The sequence below is a fragment of the Coturnix japonica genome, chromosome 22 (genome assembly GCF_001577835.2).
Source record: "Coturnix japonica isolate 7356 chromosome 22, Coturnix japonica 2.1, whole genome shotgun sequence".
NCBI classification, from domain to species: domain Eukaryota; kingdom Metazoa; phylum Chordata; class Aves; order Galliformes; family Phasianidae; genus Coturnix; species Coturnix japonica.
The window spans coordinates 656,188-679,334 of record NC_029537.1 but is presented as its reverse complement, the minus strand read 5'-3'; the positions used below and the strand labels follow the sequence as shown (position 1 = coordinate 679,334).

Here is a 23,147-nt window from a genome sequence, read left to right as displayed (position 1 = left end):
CCTCCTCTCCTTCTCCCCTTTTGTTGTTTTTCTTGTGCAAATTCATTTCACTGCTTTATCATCTGCAATGATTGAGTCAGACAGGCCAGTTGTTCCAGCGTGTTCACTGGACCTGCACCATTTAACATCAGTGTTTTGGCCCACACTGTATTTTAGCAGAAGAAACTGAAAATAACCCAACGTAGACACTAAAGAAAAAGTATATTTCAAAAAATATTTGATGTAATGTCTCTGTGCACGTACTTTGTGTATGCCTTCCAATGGTCCTCTTTGACATTAGCAGAGCAACATATATTACCAGTAATCCAACATGCATTACCTAATCTCTTTTCCCCTTGCCTTTAGGATGAGGGTCAAGTGTTTAAACATTGACAATGCATGGCACTTGCCCAAGTAGCAGCATGGCCATCCACAAGCCGCACTCTGAATTCTTGCAAGACTGTCATAGACTTGTCAGAAAAGACGATGTACGAAGACAAAAAGACAAAGAGGTGTGGGGGAGATTTGCTCCCTGGGCTCTCGCTTGCTAACAGTGCTTCCACACTGCAGCGTGGCAGAACAAACACACAGCAGAGTCAGAAAGCTGACAGACAGCAGCATGCGAGACTCAGAAGGGAAAAACTCAGCTGAACCTCTGACCAACGCAGACCTCAATAACATGAGAAGTATGAACTTGGATGCATAGGGGGGAATGCTGGCTCCTATTTGTATTTATATTTTTATCTTTAAAGGATATTTCCCTTTACAAACAATGTGGGACATGGAAGTATATGTAAAAAGCAGGGATCCTTGTGCAAGGCTCCCTGTCAGGATGAGAGGTGATGGGATAAGGCTGAGCCAGGGCTGGTTCAGGTTGGATATTAGGAAAAATTCTATGACCTCCAACACAGAAGAAGCAAAAGCTCAAAATATTCCCCTCTTCTGCACTACCTCCTCTGCATTCAATGACTGAGCTTTTCCAGCCCACTTTTGTTGGTAACCAGCTGAGATTTCAATCTTTAAACGAGTGGCCACATCCGACTTCTGAACAATAACACTTTGTCAGTAACATGGTTTGTTTGCCCAGCTGGAATTTACAAGCCTTCCGTCTTGTTTGTTTGGTAGGTTTGGGTCTTATTTCTTTCTGTCTAGAAATTCCCTCTCAAAGAAAAATTCATCAAAACAAGCAGATAGAGAACAAAGATAAGACACCTGTCTTCTGTATCCACTTTGTTCATAATGTAGAGTTGAATCAGACTTCTCCAAACAAGTCTCCCATAGACAAAGACCCATGACATCATTAGCACCGTAGCCATTAGGTATGGTTAGAAACAAAGCTCCACGTTCCATCTGCCTTTTAAGACCTGTCTACAGCTAGAATTTGTGGCAAGTTAACTTCAATTAGTTCAAAAAGACCATCTTACAAACTGTCTGGTTTCTCAGCGCGTTAAACCTTTTGGAAGTGGATTTGTGAGCTTAACACAATAAAGCTCCTGCAGATTCCCAGTGATGCCTCAAACTCTCAGCCCTGCTTTTGTGAAGCCCTGGACTCCTGTCAAGAGGAACATATCCCAGGCCTACCTTGAAGACTGTTAATTAACACAGTGCATAGCAGAAAGCAGCATTTTTCTTCCTCTTGCAGCCGGTTCATGCTGATCCCAGGCAGCACTACCAACACAACCATTGTCTTGCTATTCAGAAGCATCACCTCGTAACAAAGCTGTTCCCCAGCAGTTAGAACAGATGCAGGTTATTCTTCACACACTACACACAGAAACTCAATCAGTGGTCACAGAAGAAGCTCACAACCTTCAACCAGCCCAATCCAGAAGTGTTTGCCATCCATCTCCTGCCAGCAATACATCTTTCTTTTCCTCACAACACACCTGTAGTGGTTAACCTTTAAATTGGTTCCCTGAACTATTTAAAACCTGAATAAATTAAGAATGCCAAGGGCTGTGAGATGGTAGAGACGGTGGCCTATCTGAAAGGAGTGCTGAGGGTATTAACCTAGAGAAAACACCACTGAGATTTCCAGCAAAGCGAGCTTTGACATCCTTCACTGCTTTGTCCTCTGCAACTGGATGCTCTCAGAAAGCAAAAAGTGCCACAAAAATCCAGGAGGAACCTTCCCTCGACTCCAATGTTTTCCTCCCTGGCTTGTTTAAGGATTCACTGCATGACTTGGGCTGTCCTTGCAGAAACCCTCTCAGCAGCAAGGCAGCAGCCAGGTCTGCCAGTATGTTTTCTGTGCAGACTGACAGCTTTCCAAGCTCACAAAAGACAGATGATGGGATTGGCTTACAAAAATCCCAGGACTTCTCTTGTTTCATCCTAAATCCCATTGATATGCAGCGCGAGCGGTCTCAAAACACACACAGCAAAGCAACAGATCCATGGGAGGGGAGTGCTGATTTCAAAACATGGCTGCAGTGATAATGGACAAAAAAAAGCCCTACACGACAATGGAATAAAAACAGCAAATGGATGTAACATTCAAACGATAGGCCTCTAGCTGCGGGTACACAAAGCTCACATCAAGCTCAATGCCAACCAGGTCTTGGAAATACTTGAGTACATTTTATAGCTATAGAAGACACTGTTGCAAACCTGACATATAAAGAAATTCCCCTCTGGTTTCTTTATGACAGAAGCCCGCCTGAAGCCTAATTATGGCCTCTTTTGTCTAACGAGCATAAAGAAATGCAAAGTGTCATGTCCTTAGAGCTGCACACCCTCAGCAGTCCTCCTTTTCCACAAAATAGGCACAGTGCTTTTGTGTCAGATCAACAGGGTGTCAATAGACACTCCTTTAAATGAGAAAAAACCCACAGAGTTAAGCGTTATGATTGAAGCATATGGGACACAGTGGGAGTGTATGGGGTAAATAGTGGGGACAGCTTTATGGGGCTGGAGAGAAAAGGGAACACCACTGGCTTGAGAGATGTCAGAGCTGTTTTCCTTTCAGACCAACCCATCTTTTGTTTTAGGAACATAAAATGACAGGGAACACAATCCCAGAGAGCAGAAGGGTCAATGAGAGCAGCAGAGTCGATTTCAGGCTGGTGGGAGAAAAACAAGTGCCCTAACATGGATGTAGTGACATCTCTTAGCAAGGCTGTCTCCTGGAGAAGGAGAGGAGAAGGTGTTTGGGGTAAATTACTGGCTGAAGAAACTATAAACTATAACAAATCTGACTCCAAAGGAAACCTGACCTCACAATCACTTCCTTCTCTGAATGCAAATAACTGATTAGACCAGAAATTCCAGTTAATAGCTCATGTCAAGCAGAATAAATATAAGTTTTAATTTATCTTGACAAATAACTTACACTTAGATGACCTTTCATGAATGTACATCATTTCGATTTCACTTCATACAGTCACAAAAACATGCCCTTAAAGAAAATTTCCCCTGGTGCTTGGATTATATTTGCAGGGAAAGTCAACAGATTTCCACACCTGCCCAAAATTCTAATTTTCCATGCTAAAATAAGGAGTAAAGTGCTGAAATAATCTCATTACATGGGATGGCTCCATCCAATGATTTTCCTTTCATTAAGTGCTCCATAGATACTTTTAATGGACATCACTAACGCTAGCAGAGAAAGAAAAGCAAGCTCTTCTGAAAACTAACCCCCAACTCATTGTTCATTAACTTAAAACATCTCGGTAATAGGCAATTACCAAAAGTTCATTATCTGACATCAACTATATTTTCACCATTGAAAGAATAACTTAGCAAGAATGATACTGTCACTAATACTTGTCTCTGGAAGTTCCACTGATTACAATTCATCTTCTACGTGGTCTCCTTCCCTTGCTGCAACTCAGGCTATGGAAAAGAGAAGCAGCAAATAAATAACAGCTTAGCTCTGAGCTTTTCTATGGGGGTTTGATATTGTGAATAATCCACTGAACCCTACGATTTTATTAATCCACAAAATGAGGTCATGCTGCTTTGACTGAAGTGCCACCAAGAAACTCCAGCCACAGGTTGCTGACCCGTAAACGAAAGGTCCCACACAAACATTAACAAAAAATAAAGAAAAATCACTCAAAGAAACAAAACCAAGGCCAGTTCAGTGCTTACTCTTAATCTCAGCCCTTAACAAAGGGCAGGCTCCTCTAACAAGGACCCTCTCTCATCAGGGTTAATGCAGCCCTGGTGTTTCGTACCAAAAGTGGTGACTCAAAAACCCTTCACACAATTGCACTTCCTTCTGTTATTTGAGAGAATCTGGCAGATAAATAAAAGGTTCTCTTCCCTGATGAGTTTTTCAAAGCTCTTTAGCAATGTGTAAGCACCTGCCAGGTTTGATGGCTCGCAGCGGCTCATTGGCTTTTCACATGGACAAAACTAAGATCCCCCACTTGTGTAGCTCAGTGGTGCTCCATCAAAACACACAGAACAAACATCAGGAGCAGGACCGTGCCTCGCTGACCTACTTACTGCTGTCTCAGGGCAAACTGCATTGCCCTTCGTTGTTCTTTATTCTCTGCACCACCAGGCAACACCTCTTCCCATATTCTCAGGAGATATGGAAGCAGAGCGGCTCAGTTATCATTTCAAAGCACTGCTGTCACACACCCAACTGCTTTTCTTTAACTGAAGTACAATGAGATCAGTACAAAAGTGCCTTGGTATTCTAAACCACTGCGCTAACTTAAATTAGCTTAATCTAAACCATGCCTGCTCTAAAATATCTTCTCTTTCTTAGTAATACTAATAAGGAGCCAAACTGCACAGACACTGTGGAGACAGAGCTTTAGATTTAATACAGCACATTTAAATTAAATGGGCCTAACACACTGCTTTCTTTCCCTTTTCAAGTCCCATCTTTCATCTGCAGGTTCTACGGCTGTTTCAGCCTTGATAGAGTTAGAAACATTGACAGCTCAAATAAATAAATATTTTAAGCATGCAAGGCAAGCCTATGTCCCAAGGGAAATATCTGAGCTTTTCCAGTGTTCACGTTTGATTATTTATGCACTTAAGTAGGAAAGGAAATTGCTAACAAATCTATGCATTGGTTTGGCATCCTGTTCCAACCTGTCTTTTCTTGCTCTAGCCCCGTAATTGCTGGCTGATTAAGGGTGAGGTAGAATAGTTTTGTTTTACACGTGTGCAAGTGGGACTTGAAACCAGTTTCCCAAACTCAAAGCTCTGCCAAAGGAAACCACAGACAAGTCTATTCCTCAGTGTGAATGTCTACTTCCCCTCCATAACAATAGGAAACAGAGATCCTTCCTTTTGCCTTTGTCAGGGCATTTTAAAGGCACTGCATCTTGTCCTTTGGACACTGTCTGCAGAACAGGAGGTATAAAAATAAGGACCCTTCTGATACAACCCTGTGTTGATGTCCTATGTACAAGCACCAACCTAGCTGAGAGCTATAAAGAAGGCCTGTGAGCCACCGGGACTTACCTTCATTAACACTAGGAAACATGCAGATCAGCCTAAACGCCTCTGTTTAAATACAGCACGTGTTGGCTGTGTGCAATGGATTGTTCCATTGCCATTAAATTTGTGTCAGCTGCTTCTCTCTCAAGCAACACTTTACCCTTATCACTAGATTTGCCTAGGAGCCTTGTGTGTATTTCGTGCCTCAATCACTTAAAAACTAGTCCTTTCTTCCCCTTGAATACTTATCTGCTCATGTTTATGAATAAGTCGCAGCCATAAAGAATTTACTGGCATCAGTGAGCGCCTTCTGCTTATGTTGTTATTCCTTTTGGATCTTAGAATTCTCTCTGTTTGAAACATTTGTTCTGTAGTTTTGCAACTTGCAAGGAAATAAATTGGAGGGAATGTAAGCAGATGAATGTATGCCCATATTAATCCCAGAAACACAATGGCACTTTGGTGCTTATATCAAGATTGCTTCTAGACATCATCTTGAAAACACTCCTGGAGCAGCTTATGCCGTTACCATCCCCTGCTGCTTATTACCACTGAACAGTGAGAAGCTTTCACACCGATAGCAGAACCAACCTGAAAGTGCTGCTTACGCAGCTTAATGAGAAGCCAGTTCTCTTTGTTTAACCTATTGCTGAAAAACCTGTTTAATTTAAATTCCCTAACCATGCACTGATGGAGACAACATACCCACACATGGCTCCTGCTTGCAATTCTGCATATTATGGTATCATTGCAAGACTGGAGCAGTGACATCTCAAACAGCCTTAACTACCATAAGCATGACCGCATCCTTCCAGCTTCTTAGCTCATACATTTTTCAGCTCAGAACTTCTGCACACACTTTTCAGCTGTGAGTTACTCTGCCTTGCAGCTTCCAAACTGCTAACGCCAATGTGTGCAAAACAAAACATACACACACATCAGTTCTTAACATGGAAGACCCATCCCCAATGCCTGTATGTCAACTCCATGGCCATCGACCCACAAGTTTATAGCAACAAATGTCTTAGCAAGCAGTATATTTGGAAAACTGATCATTGAGTAAACAAATTCAGACAGGAACAAGGGTGATTTTCATCTCCTGATTTCAATCATTCAGAATATAAACCTAGTTAAAAGTAACTGAGATGTCAAGCTCGGGTTCAGCCTCTCACTTATCTTAAATTCTGACAGAAACATAAAAATAAAGCCAAGGAAAGAAGAGAATCAGCTCAGTAGTTTTAGGAGTTACAATTATTCCTATTTGCCACTTTCCAAGGTAATTTTGGGCATGTTCCATGATTTTTAATAATGTTTTTTTTTTTTTTTGGCTGTACTTATCAGGATGTCAGAAGGTAACAGGCTGAATTTGTTATAATGCAAATCTGACACCTGAATAGGAACACTGAAGGATTCTGCCCTTTAAAATTTCAGGAAAACAGCAGCAAATTAGAACTGACAGGATGTTACTTTGATCTGACAATCATGACTGTAACTCACATTGAATATCGAATACCGGTTCTCTTTTACTTCCAAGAAGAGTGGATATACACACTACGCAGTTTGTGCATCTCATCATGTAACAACTGACAACACCAATGAGCCTCCTGAAAGTAGAGCTGTTTGGAAGAGCTATGGATTATTTTGCTTTATTTTGACACCCACGTGCTCAATTGAATATATCTGAAGATATATTAAGAATCACGTGCATTGTCAAAGATGGTAATCTGTCACTCACCGTAAGATCTGCATCTTCCATACAAATATTTCCCTTCCTGGTGCAATAAAAGGAAGTGGGCTGAAGCAAAAAGAATTTTCCATTTGCAGTTCCCACATTCTGTGTGGTTGTTTTCAGTTGATAAGTGATAACTCTATGCAGTGTTACATTACCATAAGACTGAAACACCATCTTCTTATTAAACATCCCAAATCTGCCCTCCTCAGTTGAATAGAGGGAGAATACTACCAAAAGAGTTACTACAGCATCAGAGATTGCAGCAATGTTTCACTATGCAGGAAGAATGGGTCGCATGCAACAACAGCAGCAGGATTTAACAGGACATCACAAGAGACTGATACGCTCAATCCAGTTGCCTCCAAAACCTCAGGCTTATTCGAGTTCAGTAAAACCCAGAGGCCCACAGGAAAAATAAACCTACTGCAGCCATAATACTCCAACCAAGTCGGAGTAAATGCCTGTCATTCAATGGAATTTCACTCAGCCAGCCATAAAATGGTTTAACTTTACTTTATCCTCCATCTCACAGCATCATTCTTACCAGCACAACATTACAATGAACTGCCACAGAGATGATCCGCTATAATTTTTACGCTTCCAGCCACCATGCAAACCCTGGGAGAACTCCCACAACCAGCTTCAGTATCTACACAAAATGTTTTCTCTCTTTAAATCTATGCTGTCATACCCTCATGCAGGAAAAGAAAAAGAAGCACAAATATGAAGTTGTACACTTACCGCTCTGACTTGTGCTTACAACAGGCCAATGATATTCAAGGTATGGACAGATAATAGCAGAGCAGCTTCTGGGAGTTCAATGGAGTAGGCAGTGTTAGGTAGGACCACCAGAGTTCTTGTTAGTTGAAACCTTGGGATACAGCCACAACAATTCTGAAGCTCTCAGTCCAGATGAGGTAGGGATGTTCCTGCCATCGTCACCTCTCTATGAGCATTACTTCAGATGCACCTGATATGATGCAGTAATTCTTACTGTTGTCTTCTCTCTTCCTATCAAGATAGAGGTAACTACTCTTGATGAATAGAAGTCCATACCATAGCATGAAGCAACCTCTAACAGCTTCCCCAAGGTAATAGCACTGTGTGTCAACACCTCAATACGCTCCTGGAGAACTGAGAAGCCATAAACATTACAATTGCTTGGATGATCTTGCTGTACAGCTCCTGAAAGACAGAGAACAAAGAAGAAATTCAGTATGGCAGATGTTACCATTAAAGCATTCCCATTTATTTACAAGGGGACAATCGAACTAGTTTGTGCTAGTTTCTTGCAGTCCATGAGGCCATGTTAAAATAAATACTTTGTGTTTCAAGCCTTAAAAAGCTCTGTATCTCCCTCTAGTGCCTACTCTACTTACTGGATTATGATCTGCCACTGCTGCCAAGTGATGGATCCCCTTTACACCTGATGCTTTGGAAGGAGCACGATTCAGAACTTGTGGTAGCAAATAACTCAAGAAGATGCTTGCCAAAGTTCAGGTGCAGTTAAGTTCTCTGCTGACTACGCAGTCACCAAAAAGCCAATTTCAGAAGCAAAGACCTCAAAACTGAGGGAGAACATCTTGCTGATGTTGTTTGCTCCATCGCACTGATGCCAGTCAGTCCCATCTCTCATGACTGTACCCTTCTTTCACCTCTTCTGTGCTCCCCCCATATGTAGGGACTGTGATGAACAAAGTAAGCTTGGACCAACAGCTGTTCAGTACTTTCTCACCTCCCCTGAGGATCAGTAAGAGGTCCTACACCTTATTTACAGCATATTACTCTAAACCTTCCCTGAAGACAAAATTAACCTCCTCACAGGGATTTTTATTGCTCTCACCGCTCTATTTTTTGAGTTTTTCAGAAACAATTTATTTTTCACACCATTTCTAAGAGATAAAAGGCATAATGTCCAGATGACTGGCAGCAAACTGAGAGAAAGAGGTCCTTTGTGGTCAAGGGAGACCACTAACTTCAAGTGTTTAATTTGCAGTACCTGTGGTCCGATATAGGCAGCTTACACACATTCAGATCAGGGTTTTACACTGTTTTCAAGAGCAGCTCTGACTGCTCAGCAATTCTCTGCTGGAATATGCAAACCAATATCATTTTTACTGTAATGGTTGTAATGTATGAATGAAGCTGCATCCACCAGGAGAGAAATCTTGTGTAACCTAAGTTCTCCCCCAGCCAGTATGTATGCTTACAAGCGCATCAACTCCCCAATGCAGTTTATTACAACCAATATGGGCACTGCTGTGAGATAAAACTTATCCCTATGAAGAGATATAAGACTAGCTCTGCTCCTATAAGCAAAGTAGATCTTATTTTTGAGGTTTTAAATGGTACATAGCCCACGTGATGGCATTTAAGACAGTTTCATTTGTGTGCTCTATTATGCTATTTTCCATTCAATCTTTCCATTTCCTGTTCTATATACAAAACATAAACGTTCTTAAACTGTTGCTAATTTGAGTGCATATTTAAACAATATCCTGCTGAACTGTTTGTTCTCCCAGTGAATATAATGAGCTGAGACCAACTCGTGTATGTAAATGCAGGTATACAGGCAGCACTGCACCTAATAGGGAAGGAAAGCTCTAAAACTGATCACCAACAGTTACTATTGAAATCAAGAGAGGCTGGAGAAAGCAAGCAGCCAGTAGCCAAATTATTTGGTAATCCTACACAATTAGTGAGACTGCATAAGAAAACAACTATTTCTGTTTCCCAGGCATCTGGCAAGGAACACTCCTCTGCTTTCCTATCTTATTCAAGGTATTACTGCACATAGAGATCCAGCTTTTCAGAATGAAGACACAAAGACTACCCAGACAACAGAAAGGCAGTTCCCAGCATTCGCTCACTACTCAGTCACAGCAGCTGCCCCTAAAAATCCAGAGGCTGTTGTGCACGGTGACACGTGAGCACAAAGCAGGTATAAGCTCCTTATCTGAACGAAACCAGGCAGAGATATGGCCCCGCTCTGCAGAAAAGGGGTCAAAAGGCTGAATAATTTGTCCTGAATTACAGGGGAGAACGTAGGTGGCTGAGGTCAAGTTTCAGACCCTCGTATCAAGCCCTCTAACTTTCAGTTGAGGAAATCAAGTACAGATGCACATGGGACTTTATTATGGTACAACCACCATCAAGGAGCAGAAAACACTGGTCCAACTCTTGGACCTCCAAGACCACGATCACAGCAGAGAGAATCTCCACATCCATGCTGTGTTCCCCATCTCCTGTCTCACTTTTCCCTGCCAAAACTGATCAGCCAGCTGAGAAAGCACCAAAGGACAAAACAGAAGAGCCACATTCCTCCTTGTAATATCCCTCTGGTGGAAGTAATTTGTGCACAGGCAAACCAGAACAGGTCACAGTAAATCACATCTTAAGCTCGTTTCTTCTGGCCCAGATCTATCCCATTACATTTTGTATCTCAGCATCGAAACCTCAGCAGCCACACTTCGCAACCCAACAGACTGAGCTGTGAGCCCTTTGCTAGCATGGCCTCCTACCTCCACTTCATTTGCACAATTGCTCACAGCTCTGAGTTCACGTGTTGGTTTGAATAACAGATTTGAGAGCTGCTTGGAGACCAGGTAGGTTTGGACTCCTCCATAATGAGCACTGCAATCATCCCTCAGAGCAAAACCTTGCTCTCAAGCTCACGTGCTAAGCAGCTACTGAATTTCACAGCCCATGCAGATGAGGTTTTCTCACCTGTTTTTTCATCTTATGCAGACCCACATGTGTGCTGTAAAATCAGCACAGCAGTGGCGTAACAGAGAAGCTGAAGCACTTCTTCACCCTTAGAAGCAGCTGTAATTCAGGCTGCTCTTTCAAGTGCTTTGATGGGGAAGGAAGAAAATGGCTCTGATTGCTTTTCCTGTCCCCTCCACCTGCCATTCTTCCCCTCTGCCCCAGGTGAGACCGATACCTCTGGGCCTTTATACAGCCAAGTTCACCAAAAGTGAGGATGAGAGCTTAATTCTGCTGTTTCTTCTGCATTCTCTCAGCCCTCAGCCGTTGTTCTCTTCTCCCCAAACCACTCCTACCCAGCTCCCACCACTTTCCTCTTTCAGCAGTTCTGCTGATAAAAAAAAAACAACTGTTTATACCAAGTTCATCAGCTGAGAGTTTGAAACCATTAACTGTGGGGGTGGGAGGGACTGTGGAATTTGCGAGGCAGATTGTTCAGCTGGCAGCCTGGGAGAAAGAAGGTTTGTTTTCTCTATGCTCTGCTTCCCCAACCAATGCACCAATACAGCTTAGTGACCTCTAAAGCTGCTTCCCGTGCTCAAGGCAGCAAGAAAGGACTCATAAAGCTTACATGCATGGCGCTGCTGTCACCCTTGACAGGAGTCACCTTTAAAAGCCAATGGCTTAGAACTACCAGTAGGTCCGTGTGAATAAGTCTGTGATTTCCAACAGGTTTTTAAAGCCTAGAGAAGTAGAGTCAAAGCTGTGCATACGCAGCCTTGAACTCCTGATGGTCCCCCACCATTACATAAAATCTATACAGCATTCCATAAACGGCCCCATTTTCTTCCTGAGATAAATTGCCAAGTTGTAGAATCATTAAGGCTGGTAAGACCATCTAGTCCAAACAACAACCTGTACCTGTGACTGCTCTGGACTGTGTCACTCAGTGTAACAATTACCCTTTTATTGGGCTAGATGGCCTTTTAGGGTCCCTTCCATCTCAAACGATTCCATGATTCAACAGAAACTGGTACCTGGGTATGAGATAGTCTTTCCCAGTGACTGAAAGCAAGGAAACAGCCTTAGTCCAGCAAACAAGGTGAACACAGGGGTGGCCAGGAAAACACGCACTGCACCAGATAAAGCATCCAAGTCTTCTTCAAAGAAGGCCTGGAGGGGAGAGCATTGCAGTAATATTGCCTGGAGGTAACACAGGCTGCACAGTTGGGGAAAAAAAAATCACAGGAAGACTAGATGAAGTGGAAGAACAAACCTACAAAAAAACCACAATCTGCTTTGCTTTGTTTTACAGTACTTTTGTGCAACTGAGAAAGCCTCACTGCAGCCCTAGTTACACTTGCAGCACAGGATCTCTGCTTTGGGATGATGTGGACATAATGTGAATGTTGAAGGGCCTCACACAAAGCTGGAGCATTGCTTTGCAGGATTCCATAAGCTCTGCTGGCTGTACTAGGCTGGTACTGCCTAGAGAGGACGACCACGATTCTTACAGGGGATGCTATAAAAAGAACAATCGAAAAGATTACCTGCATTCCCCAAACATCAGATAGGTGACAGCAGAAAAGGGGAATAAATTTCCCAGAGCGCTTATAAAATGCAGCAGCGAGGCAATGATTACACCCCCAGAAGTCCTAACCCCCTGCCCATAGCCTCTTATGTAACACTGCCTTTAACAATTGCTTTTGTGAGAGAATAAGCTGAACCAAACTAAATGTGTCATTTCTTTTTTTCCCCCACTGTGCCTTTTCGACAGCTTTAACCTCTTTCCATTGTTGCTTGGCTGGTTTTGAAAAGCTTAATCAGATGATGCTTTAAATCTCTTCTTGGTAATGTTGCCGATCTGTTTATTGTCTTCCTGCAAGAGCACAGCCTCGATATGAAGTCTAACATAACCAAAATGCTTAATTACGTTCTTTCCCTTGGGATGAGGAAACATTTCAGCCTATGTGAAGGCTCGAATAGTCTTAGAGAACACCTTTACTAGAGAAGACAGAGCAGCACAATAGAGGAGAAGAAAAGGAATGCCAGCTTTCATCAATTGATACCATCATCCCTCAAATCCAGGTACTGTATGAACTATCACGTCCTCATGTAACACAATACACTTAAACGTTGGTTTTGAATGTGAGTTTCTTACATTCCAGCTATTTAATAAGTCCTGTCCTTGTTTTCCTACAACACCTACAGTAAACCAAATGTGCAGCAGAATTAATAATTGCCATGGGTTTCTTCACAAGTGGCTGCAGGAACAGAAAGAACAGCTATTATGCTGACTATCAAGGCTGCAAACTCAAGAGCAAAGAGATCAACGTGAGATTCAACCAAAGGGCCTGTGTTGAGGCTGGGGAAGGCTCTGTGGGACTGCGTAACTATGGACAGAAAGCAGATGGCATCCCCAGATGGTCCATCACCTCCAGCTGGAGGAGTTGGTCTGAGGATCTGTCTGTCTTTTTGATGACCACAGATGGACCTCAGGGGAATTTCAGAGCTTAAAATGAGAGATAGCAAATCTGAGGCAAGTTATGTACATCTAGTCATGCAGGAAAAACATAACAGCACAGAGAATTAAGTCCAGGCATCCCAAATGAGTATCTTAACCACCTGCTTTGACTACCCAGTATAGCCTTATATAGATTAACTGGTGATGATGGCCTGCCTCAGAGCTGTAAATCTGCAGCAATGCCACTGAAGACAACGGGCCTCAAGTGGAACAAGAATCAGCTGCAGTTGCCATCGCTGAAAGTGAACAAATCAGAAAGCAACATTTTATATTTGGTTATGCTGGCTTAAATCTAACAGCACAAAATGTGTCTATTGTTTGGAGAGGGCTTGAAAGGCATTAAATCATGCTCGAGGAAACTCCTCTGATCCTTGCGGCTAGATGGAATTGCTCAGCTCAAAAGAATGACTGCATGATATAGAGCTGAGAGGCTGCCCTGCCCGTGTCCTTGCTCTTCTGTAAAGCACTGCCACACAATGCTTAGTGCTAAAATACCTGCAAACCACAGGTAGGTCATTGCTGGAGTTCCTGAGTAGTAAATGTGACTAATTCTCAACTGCAATTTGTTTCAAGTGGTGCATTGTCAATAGATTTAATACCACCGAGCATCATTGTGCAAACAAACGTATGAACCTTCTCATCTCAAAGTGCTGCTAATTTGTTGGTAGACTCTGGTGCATCTGGACAACTGGGCATTAAAAGCAGATTCCTTCTGTTGGTTTAAGCGTAACATTATCAGTGCAAAGTTATTGCTCTGAACATGCTTTGATCAAGTAAAACCCTGAAAGCATCAGAAACCTTTTTCAGAGCAGTTTGAGGACGTTCATGCCCCCATACCAGGAAATACTGGAAAACCACCTCAAGTTGATGGCACCCCAATGTTCCCCTTCACCCCCTGACCAACATGAGAACCCAAAAACAGGTGCTGTATGAAAGTTATTGGCTCAATGAGCAGCCCAAGGTCAGAACTGGAAGCACCTCAAAAAATGACAGCGAGAGAATCCAATAACACAACGCTTCCTTGTTTATCTGGTCCTGCAGCAACATCAGCCCCAACAAAATGATGAGTCTGTTTATTAGCTGATACATTCAAGAGAAAAAATATGACATCCAGCTACTGAGAGAAATGGCATCAGTTATCTTCCCTGTCATCTGTAAACACCAACATGCAGCTGCACATTTAGACTAAAATGGAGTGAGGTCAGACCAATGGAAAGGTGCTGGCATTTATCACACAGTTCAGTTGTGCTCTGTTATCACTTGCACCTGTTACCAGGATGCTGTTTGGCTCTGTTCTGAAAGCAGAGCTAAGCCTGTTACAACAGACATTAACAACAAAACAAACCCAAAAACCACCAAAAACCCTAAAACTAACAGCAACAGCAATAACCAAACCAAACCATCGCAAGGAATCCCATAGAAATGGTGTTGCTTCATTCCCTGCCTTCCAGAGATCCTCCTGTCCTGAGTCACCCCTGGAAGACAGATCTCTGTCAAAACTCCCTTTGTTTTGGATATTCCCCTTTTCCTTTGTAACAGAGAATGCCCTGAGCTCAGTTCTACCTTAAAAGCACACTATACTCCAAGCCACTCTCTTATTTACTTCAAGCATTAAGCGGATTAACAAGCCAAGAGGATATTAACTGTATCTACATACCTGTTATAACTATTAATCTGTATGCCATTGTGCAGTGTAGAACAAGCTGATATTAAATAAAATGAGGAGCTAATCTCCCCAAGGGTACAAACCCTTGCAAGTCCTGCTCCCTTTCCTGGAAGCATGCCATGCACATAACTAATTTCTTCTTTCAGGTGTCACAATTTTGCTAGGTTCAGCTAGGAAAACTGCTTTGCTTCAATCTGTTTCTATGTGGCTAGAGGGATGAAGGACGGCAGGTTTGGATCAGCAGGCTCAGATTAATTGTGGAACAGGCAGCAATGTGCTCCCATAATGGAATACGGGAGCAGGAGGGTGGGGGGGATTGTGAAAGGACCTGGGAATGAACAAGACTCCTGCTCTCAGGTCTGCAAAATACGAGCTGGGCTCTGGACCTTCAAAGGAATATATCAGAAATAGGCAGGGAATGGCCCCAAACTGATATGAGAGCACCTCAGAGACCACGCTCCAACCACTTAATGCCCAATGAGGCCGCTGTGCTGACAGTACAGGGCAAAAAGATATAGGACATCTATAGCATACCATTAAGGAGATACAGCTATGCTCTTCAGCAGCCCTCAGGTACCATCAGCATCACTCATCACCAAAGCGACAGGGAAGCTGATGGAGGAGAACAAGGACCTCATTCACACTCACAAAATCCAGGAAGGAGAAGCACAATTATACCAAAGTCAATGAAGTTAAGATGGGAACAGATTTGGTCTCACTGAAGCAAGCATTTGGATATATCATGCAGCATCCTTTACAATGTACCACTTGGCCTTGGAGACGACATTGCTATTTCATCAGGTAATTAAAAGACAGAACCAAATACTGCTTTAGCAGACATTAAAAAGATCCCCCCCCTGCACCTAAATAATACTAATGTTAGAGCTGAAATAACATGAAAGGGGAAGACTGATTTTGACCTTACCTTTGCTAATTGAGAAAACGTTCATCAGACGGTTTTATTAGGCAACCAAAGGTAGAAACTGCAACATCAGCTCTCCGTATATAATGTAATTAAACAATGCACACAATGCCAATGCAGTCTCTGGGGAGAGGAACTGAGGAGGAAAAGGCCATGAATAACAAAGGTTAATCACATTGCCTAATGCACTCAGATGCTCCAGTGGCCAGGACAGTAGCAAAACCAAATAAAACTCCTGACAGCATATAGATGTGGAAGGTCAATGCAGGACGGATACGATTAAATAAGTCAAATGCTAACAACTGCTTTGTGGTTTCCATACGGAACCACTGGAAGGCCTTCTAAAATACATTAATGTCTTTAATGAGATACTGGGACTCCAGGAAGATAATTTAGACAAGCAATTGAGTTTATGGAGCAGAAAGACTGTTTATGATGAACTGCAACCAGGAATAAATCAGGACAAGAAAGCCAGGATTAAGACCAAAAATGAATATTGGTAAAATCAGATTCTTCTAAATATGGACTATTAGGACCATTTTAGTGGCCATTTAGTGACATCTGAAAGCAAAGTGGAGGGGAACTGACCCCTCACCCCCAGCAAGGAGGGCTGTTATACATTCAAACTCACCTGAAACATGTTTCTTTTCCAAGTTATTCCTAAAAATGTAGGATAAAAGGTTATATAAAAGGTTATTTACGGTGTTGTAGCCAGCCTTCAGTTTATAACATGGTCCTTTTCTTAAGCAGTCTCAATGCATTTCCCAGTTCCTTTTAAAACAGTACTTGAGACTTTGTTGAAGTGCAGATATTACTACAGTAATTCAGAACGGTTCCCCTGCTCCTACCATGGTTGTCCAATAAAAACCCATCCTTTATTCACTCAAGTGCTGTGTATTGGATCTCTGCCTGACCCGAACAATCATCATTTCAACATAGCTGTGCCCTTCCAATTTTGTTAAGCCCAGGCGAGCTGTACCTACAAGGTGGTAACGATCAGATCCACTTTCTTCTTTCCTTTGAAAATCCACTCAGTGCTGAAAAGAAACAGATACTGCAACAATATGACCTCTAAGAATAAGGACAACGAAGATTTGGATGTGATACGGTTCCACAAAGATCAAAATGAACACCCCTCAATATTAAATAGCATTTTTGAAGATGGCATGAGTTAACTTATTTCCAATCAACATCATCAGGGTTGGAAAAGACCTCTAGGACCCCTAAGTCCTAGAACTTGCTGAATGCTTTCGAAGCCCAGCACCACACCTGAAAGCAAAGCACATCTTAACTTTCCTATAGCAATAGTCTACTCAAGATGGACTCTGTCCTCAAGTCTCACAAAACTGCTTAGGGCTGAACATTTTAAAAACCTTCCAGAGTTTGAAATAAACCCCACTAACCCTAATGGGCCCTATTTTCCACTTCTTATAGCCACGCATGGTAAGACATGTGAAAAGTAACACCTAAGTGGCTGAAAAGCTATTACTGTGATTTGGGGGCATTTTACATTCACTTAGCACTAACTCTGCACAGGCTTAAATGACTACACTGGGTGCAAGGCAAGGAAAAAAAGAATCAACCACACTGAAGTCAATATGGTTATTTCTGACTCGGGATTAAGTGTGATCTGAATAAGGCTGCTGTCTCCTTGGCTCAGATGGTGGAACTATTCCTAGCTTCCCATCCACCCCCTTCAAAAGCTTGGAGGCAGGGAGCTATGGGCAAAACACTATCCAAGAATAAATCCTTATCAGTATTAGGCACGTTTCCTTAGCAACAGGTGGAGATCTTCATTTGGTGACAAATAATTGCTTTCTTCTCCCCACTGGATTTGAAATGTATCATTTCTATGAGGCAACTAAGATCTTATGAGGAAAGACCCACATCTCTCCCAAGGATAAAATAAAACAAGCCCCCATAATGTAACTCCCACTGTCTGTGGTATGGCAAACCCAAGTCCATAAAACACCAATGAGATCCCAGTCAGTCTGAGTCATTTGGCTACTGCTGCCCCAAAGCTGAAGAAAAAGTCAAGGCTTCTCTGTCACTTAACTGTTGCTCAGAAATGAATATATAAGAAGCAAAGAGATGAAAGGAGCTCATCCCAGCCTGGATATTCTGTGCATATATACTTTGGAGAGTGAATGCAATACCAAACGAGGAGTGTGCAGGTGCATACAGGTTCCCCTTATGGAGATGGGATGAATATTACCCAGTAAAGTTATATAGGACTGCAGGAAAAGAGTTACAGCTCTGAATAAAGTTTCAACTTATGACCCTGATTCTTTGCTGCACTTTATGAAGTAATTTATGTGAAAGCAAAAGGAGCGCTAAATGCTACCAAGTCAGCATGGTGGCTTTTTGTTCTAATGGATAAATGTTACCCTGGAGAAGCAAAAGATCCAACAGTGGCATGTCTCTGAGGTGCTCTGGACTAATATCACCCTTTTAAAGCAAATAATGTGAATAAACAGGAAAGAATTTGACTCTGAAGAATGAAGAAAACGGGAAGGTGTGACATAGCAAGGTGCATAGCAAGTTAAGTCCAGGACATGTTTTCTATGGGTTCTGCTTGTCATTAAATATCCCCTTGTCCTGTTGGAGTGACTCTTGTTTCACAGTTACATGCATTCCTGACATCAGGGACTCCTTCCTTAATGATTTCTGTAGGTCTTCAGGAACTTTGGAACTCAGCCACATTTGGCCTCTGATCACACTGAGCTGCACTACAGAAGTAACCAGCCAGATCAGTGTAATTTCAGATAATCTGGACTAAATACACCAACATGAGCAGTTCCACCACATGTACAGATGTGCATCTGTTTCGTGGAGAATATGTTTACTTTAAAGCCAGAATGGCAAAAAACGTTTGCCTTAAGCAGATGATCATTATTAAGTATCTGAAGATTTATGGTGCTTTTGAAGCGTTCTGAATGATTCTAATTTAAGGAAAGAATTAGTCATAACAGCTCAGCAGATGTGACATGGTTAGCAGGGGTCATTTCTAAAGGCCATTCCTCATGCATTGATACAGTGATAAATTCATGACGGACAGTGCAGGGAAAATCTCTAAACTGAACCATTATCACTCTTCCTAAAAGGAAAACTAGCGTGGAAACAACAGTGGCTGTACAGAATAGAAAGTTGCTATTGCTGTGTTGTAAATAGGGACATCTGGAAGAACAGCACTTGCTGCTTTCAAAGGAGGCTTTCCACTGGCTCTGAAAGATTTCTGAATCCTTTACTCTCACAACATGGTTCCAGGGAGAAAAAATAATCTCCCTGAAGCCAGAGCAGCAGACAAGACAACCTGTCTTCCATAAGGAAACACACTGCTTTGCCCAGCAATACATCCTGACATACACACATCCCCTCCTGATCCTCTCCCTATTGGCAAAAGGGGATGGAGTGCTATAAAAAGCTGCTGCAAAAATGACCTACTACAGAGGCTGTTCCCAGACACAGAGACCTGAATTCACTTCTAAACTAGGTATATGTGCCATCCAATGGTCTGATTTTTGGGTGCTGCTACATGGAGCCAAGAGTCGGAGTCAGTGATCCTTATGGACCCATTCCAACTTTGTATATGCTATGGCATGTGGATGGGACTTAGGCAGAGCACCAACCCAAGCGGAGTCCCCATCCTAAAAGAAACGCATCAAAGCTCTTCCAAAGTCCTTTAGCTGCTGTGATTGCTTATATACAGGAGATGCTAGGAAATAAGGCAACATAAAGCCTCGAGGCCGAGGAAAACACATGCACGAGCACAACTGACAATACTATTTCCTATTCCTTTCGCAGCGATTTTATATGAATCCATTTTCTCTCCCGTTTTTATACCACCGCAGTAAATAGAACTCAGATATACATGCACACAGGGCTGCACTCGCTCTGTACACATCCAAAGGCAATCTATTTCACAATGAGATGCTGCACAGTTGACTCAACTTCTGCTCCATGTGAGCGGTCATAGGCAATTATTTTGTTTTAACTTCTCTTTCATTGAAGTGCCTTGTGCATCTGCTAGCATTCAAGTTCAAGCAGTGTTTTAAAGTGTTTTCCATCCATGCCCCCTGGTGAGTGCAAGAAGTAGTTGGCTCATTATATTGAGCGCAACATATTGAAGATGTCTGAATAGGTAAAAACTGAGCTTAAATTAAAAATAATAACAATAAAACAACCTAAGAGGCCATCAGATATTGAGAACTCGAGGGAAAAAGAAGGTAATAAGACATTGTTTAGGGAGAACAGAGAGAATACTATAAATACCCTAGAGAAAAGCTTCAAAAATATCTGTATCAACACAGCCTAAAAATGCTGTCTTATGATTTAAATTCAAACTAAACTTTTCTCCTTGTTTTTAGCACATCTATTGGCTTCTGGGCAAAAAGCTGAAGATGGGGTCCAATGCTTTTGGCTAAGCTGCTGACTGACCCACCTCAGTGGCATCTTCAATTTGCCAGCATGTAAAAGGTGGCCTTGTTAGGTCCTCAAGAAGAAATTTGAAGCAGCTGAGTCCCCTTGTACATTAAGAGTCTCAGCAAGTTCAAGCCTTCATAAGCACATCAGGATTTGAGAGCAATAAAAGTAATAAATGCTCATTTAAGCTTTGATCCAGCAGCATCTGAATGGAAACCTCGAGAATTACATCCCTATCTGCAAGAGCAAATAATAACTGTGGGCGTAATTCTGCCTCCATCCCAGTCCCACAGGCATTCAGTGCTCCAGGAAAGCTGAAAAGTGCATAAGTGCATTTACCCTGAGGATTAAATGCTTCCCAAGGGAGCAGTCAGAGCTCCTGCAGGATTGAGCTCTATGAGAAGAAGAGAATGGGATGTTTTATGGGCTTGGCCACCCTTCTGCTAATAGCAGCATGACTAACAACTATGGGAAACGCCCAATACGTGAGGATGAAGAGCTCTGGAGCTGGGTAGATCTCAATACCACTCACAGTCCTCCCTGGCTTCAAGACCTTTTCATTTGTCTAATTTCAGAGCAATGAATTTTTTAAGCTATCCACCCCCTATTCTGGTGATTGCTGTAATTCTGAAATATGGGGAAAATCAACGCAAAGTTACAAGGGAAAAAAAAAAAAAACAACCAACCAAGGTTCAAATAAGCATCGAGTAACTTTAAATATTGGCTGTAATAGGATTTGGTGCAGTAATTTATAATTTTTGTACGAGCAACAGCTAAGATTAATGTTGGTAGTTATTATATGCAATAATTATAGGCTTTTTAGAAGCTGCCTGGCTGGAGGGACACTGCCTGTTTGTACAAAAGATAATTATGGGACAAATTTAATTTTCCCATTCCTCTAGTTAGGCAGCTGCTGCAGATAAACACATACCTCATTTTCAAGTGCTTGTTCCTTATCACTGTCTTTGAAGTGTCACAACCCTTATCAAATGCGCTCTTTCATTCGCTGCCCAACTACAGCAGAGTTTATCTAGGTCCTTACACAGCTCTTCCTTTACTTTGGCACTTCATAGCCTGGTGATTGCTGGAATTTACTCCCTAGAAGTGGGCTGCTCCTAAACCTTATTAGAAACCATGGTCCAGATTCATCTTCCCTAACCCTATGCAGGAAATGGCTTTATTCTGAGCCCTGTGCTGCTTGATGGTGACAATCCTAAGAGGGGGAATGCAATCTCTCATGGGACCCCAATGCAATCCTATGGCCAGGAGCAACCTTAGTAAGCCAGGAGCATCCCACTCTTAACTAACTCAAAAGGAACACAGAGCACCTGCACTATTTGGGTTCCTATTTAAGACTTAACATGAATATGGGGGACTTGCACCTGCAAAACACTGCTCGTAACCCAGAATTATCTCAAAGGCAAGAAGTTGCTGCACAGTTTACTCAGCCTATTTAATCATGCAATACATCTCCTGTACATTTCCCTTACATGACTCCATTCTCTCATCTCAAGCCAAAGAGTTTTGCCATTAATTTCCTGGATTAAAAGCTGGATGAGGCTTTCAGCCCAGACCTCTGCTGGCTGCTACCTGCTAGAAGCAAAGCCTTCAAACATCCCTCTTGCTGCTACACAATTAATTTCTTTTCCCGCAGGCTTTCAGAGTCTATTGAATTTTACTTTTTTTTCGCCTCTGCTGACTCTTCCACCCTTTCCAGAAAGTGTTGCTTAGAAGTTAACAGGCAGAAAGAGAATTAATGAGATGAACACAAAGGGACTCCAAACACTTTCCTCATTCAGAGCAAACTTCATCCTGTACAGGGTTGCCCATTTCCTGTAGTCAAGATCAATTAATAAAAACTTGGTTTAAAAACCACCCATTTTGCTGCTATCTCCCCTTTATTTTGGGGTCAAAATATTTATCCCCCTCCCCCTTCACTGTCAACCTTAATTCTGCTCTTCAGAACTTGGATCGAGGAACACCTCTCTGGAATCTATTGGTGCAAAGCCAGGATGCGCCACTAACTTCTGATTTCAACCTCAAGACATTTAATCTCATGGTCAAAGCACACCCTCCGCTCTGTAAAACAACCACCATTTGTCTGTGGTTCTTTCTCCTCTTTTCTCTACTTTGATTACCGTGTTCCTGCGCCAACAGACATTTCTCACCCGCTACCTACAGCACCAACGCGCTGAGACGTTGACTCCAAACAAAGGCTTCAAAATTACAACCCGATTAATTCTCGGAATACAAATATAAATAACTCAGAGGACCGTCCAGTGCTGCAGGTTGCAGAAGAGTTAATTACTGCTTTCTACCCATGGTTCTCCTTCCCGGAACATCTGTTGCTAGGAAGTGTGGGCAGCTTTGGAATCAGTTTTCCTGTATGTTCCTGTTTGTTTGTTTGCTTTTGCAGACATCTGACAGCAAAGAAGAGCTGCACCACGCTCACCATTCTAAGGAGCGTTCCATGTGCATTTTATCCTTGAATTTATGTTAAATAATATACATTGGGAGCGACGTTCTAAATTCGTCCTTCGAGTTAAGAAATCTATAATTTGGCACTTGTTCAGAGAAAGATAAAGAACACGAAAGCAGCTGGCAAGTACAAAAAAAAAATAAAATCAAGAACAAAACTAGTCTTGATACCAAAACCACATTTCAGTATAATGGACCATATAATTAATCCATGAATGAGATGACAAAGTTCCTAATCATAGAGAGAGTCAGCTGTTCCTTTGTCGATTTGGTTACTAACTCAACTGTTTCATTTAATACTCTGATTTAATGAGGG

The 23,147-nt window shown here is 42.2% G+C and overlaps 1 long non-coding RNA gene across 1 annotated transcript in view; it reads right to left on the bottom strand.

The window, feature by feature from the left end:
• LOC107323706 overlaps positions 1-23,147 on the bottom strand; it is a 141,945-nt gene that overhangs the window by 87,678 nt on the left and 31,120 nt on the right. The window contains exon 6 of the long non-coding RNA XR_004309503.1: positions 7,856-8,299. This is a non-coding gene — a long non-coding RNA (uncharacterized LOC107323706). The remainder of the gene's footprint in view (positions 1-7,855; positions 8,300-23,147) is intronic.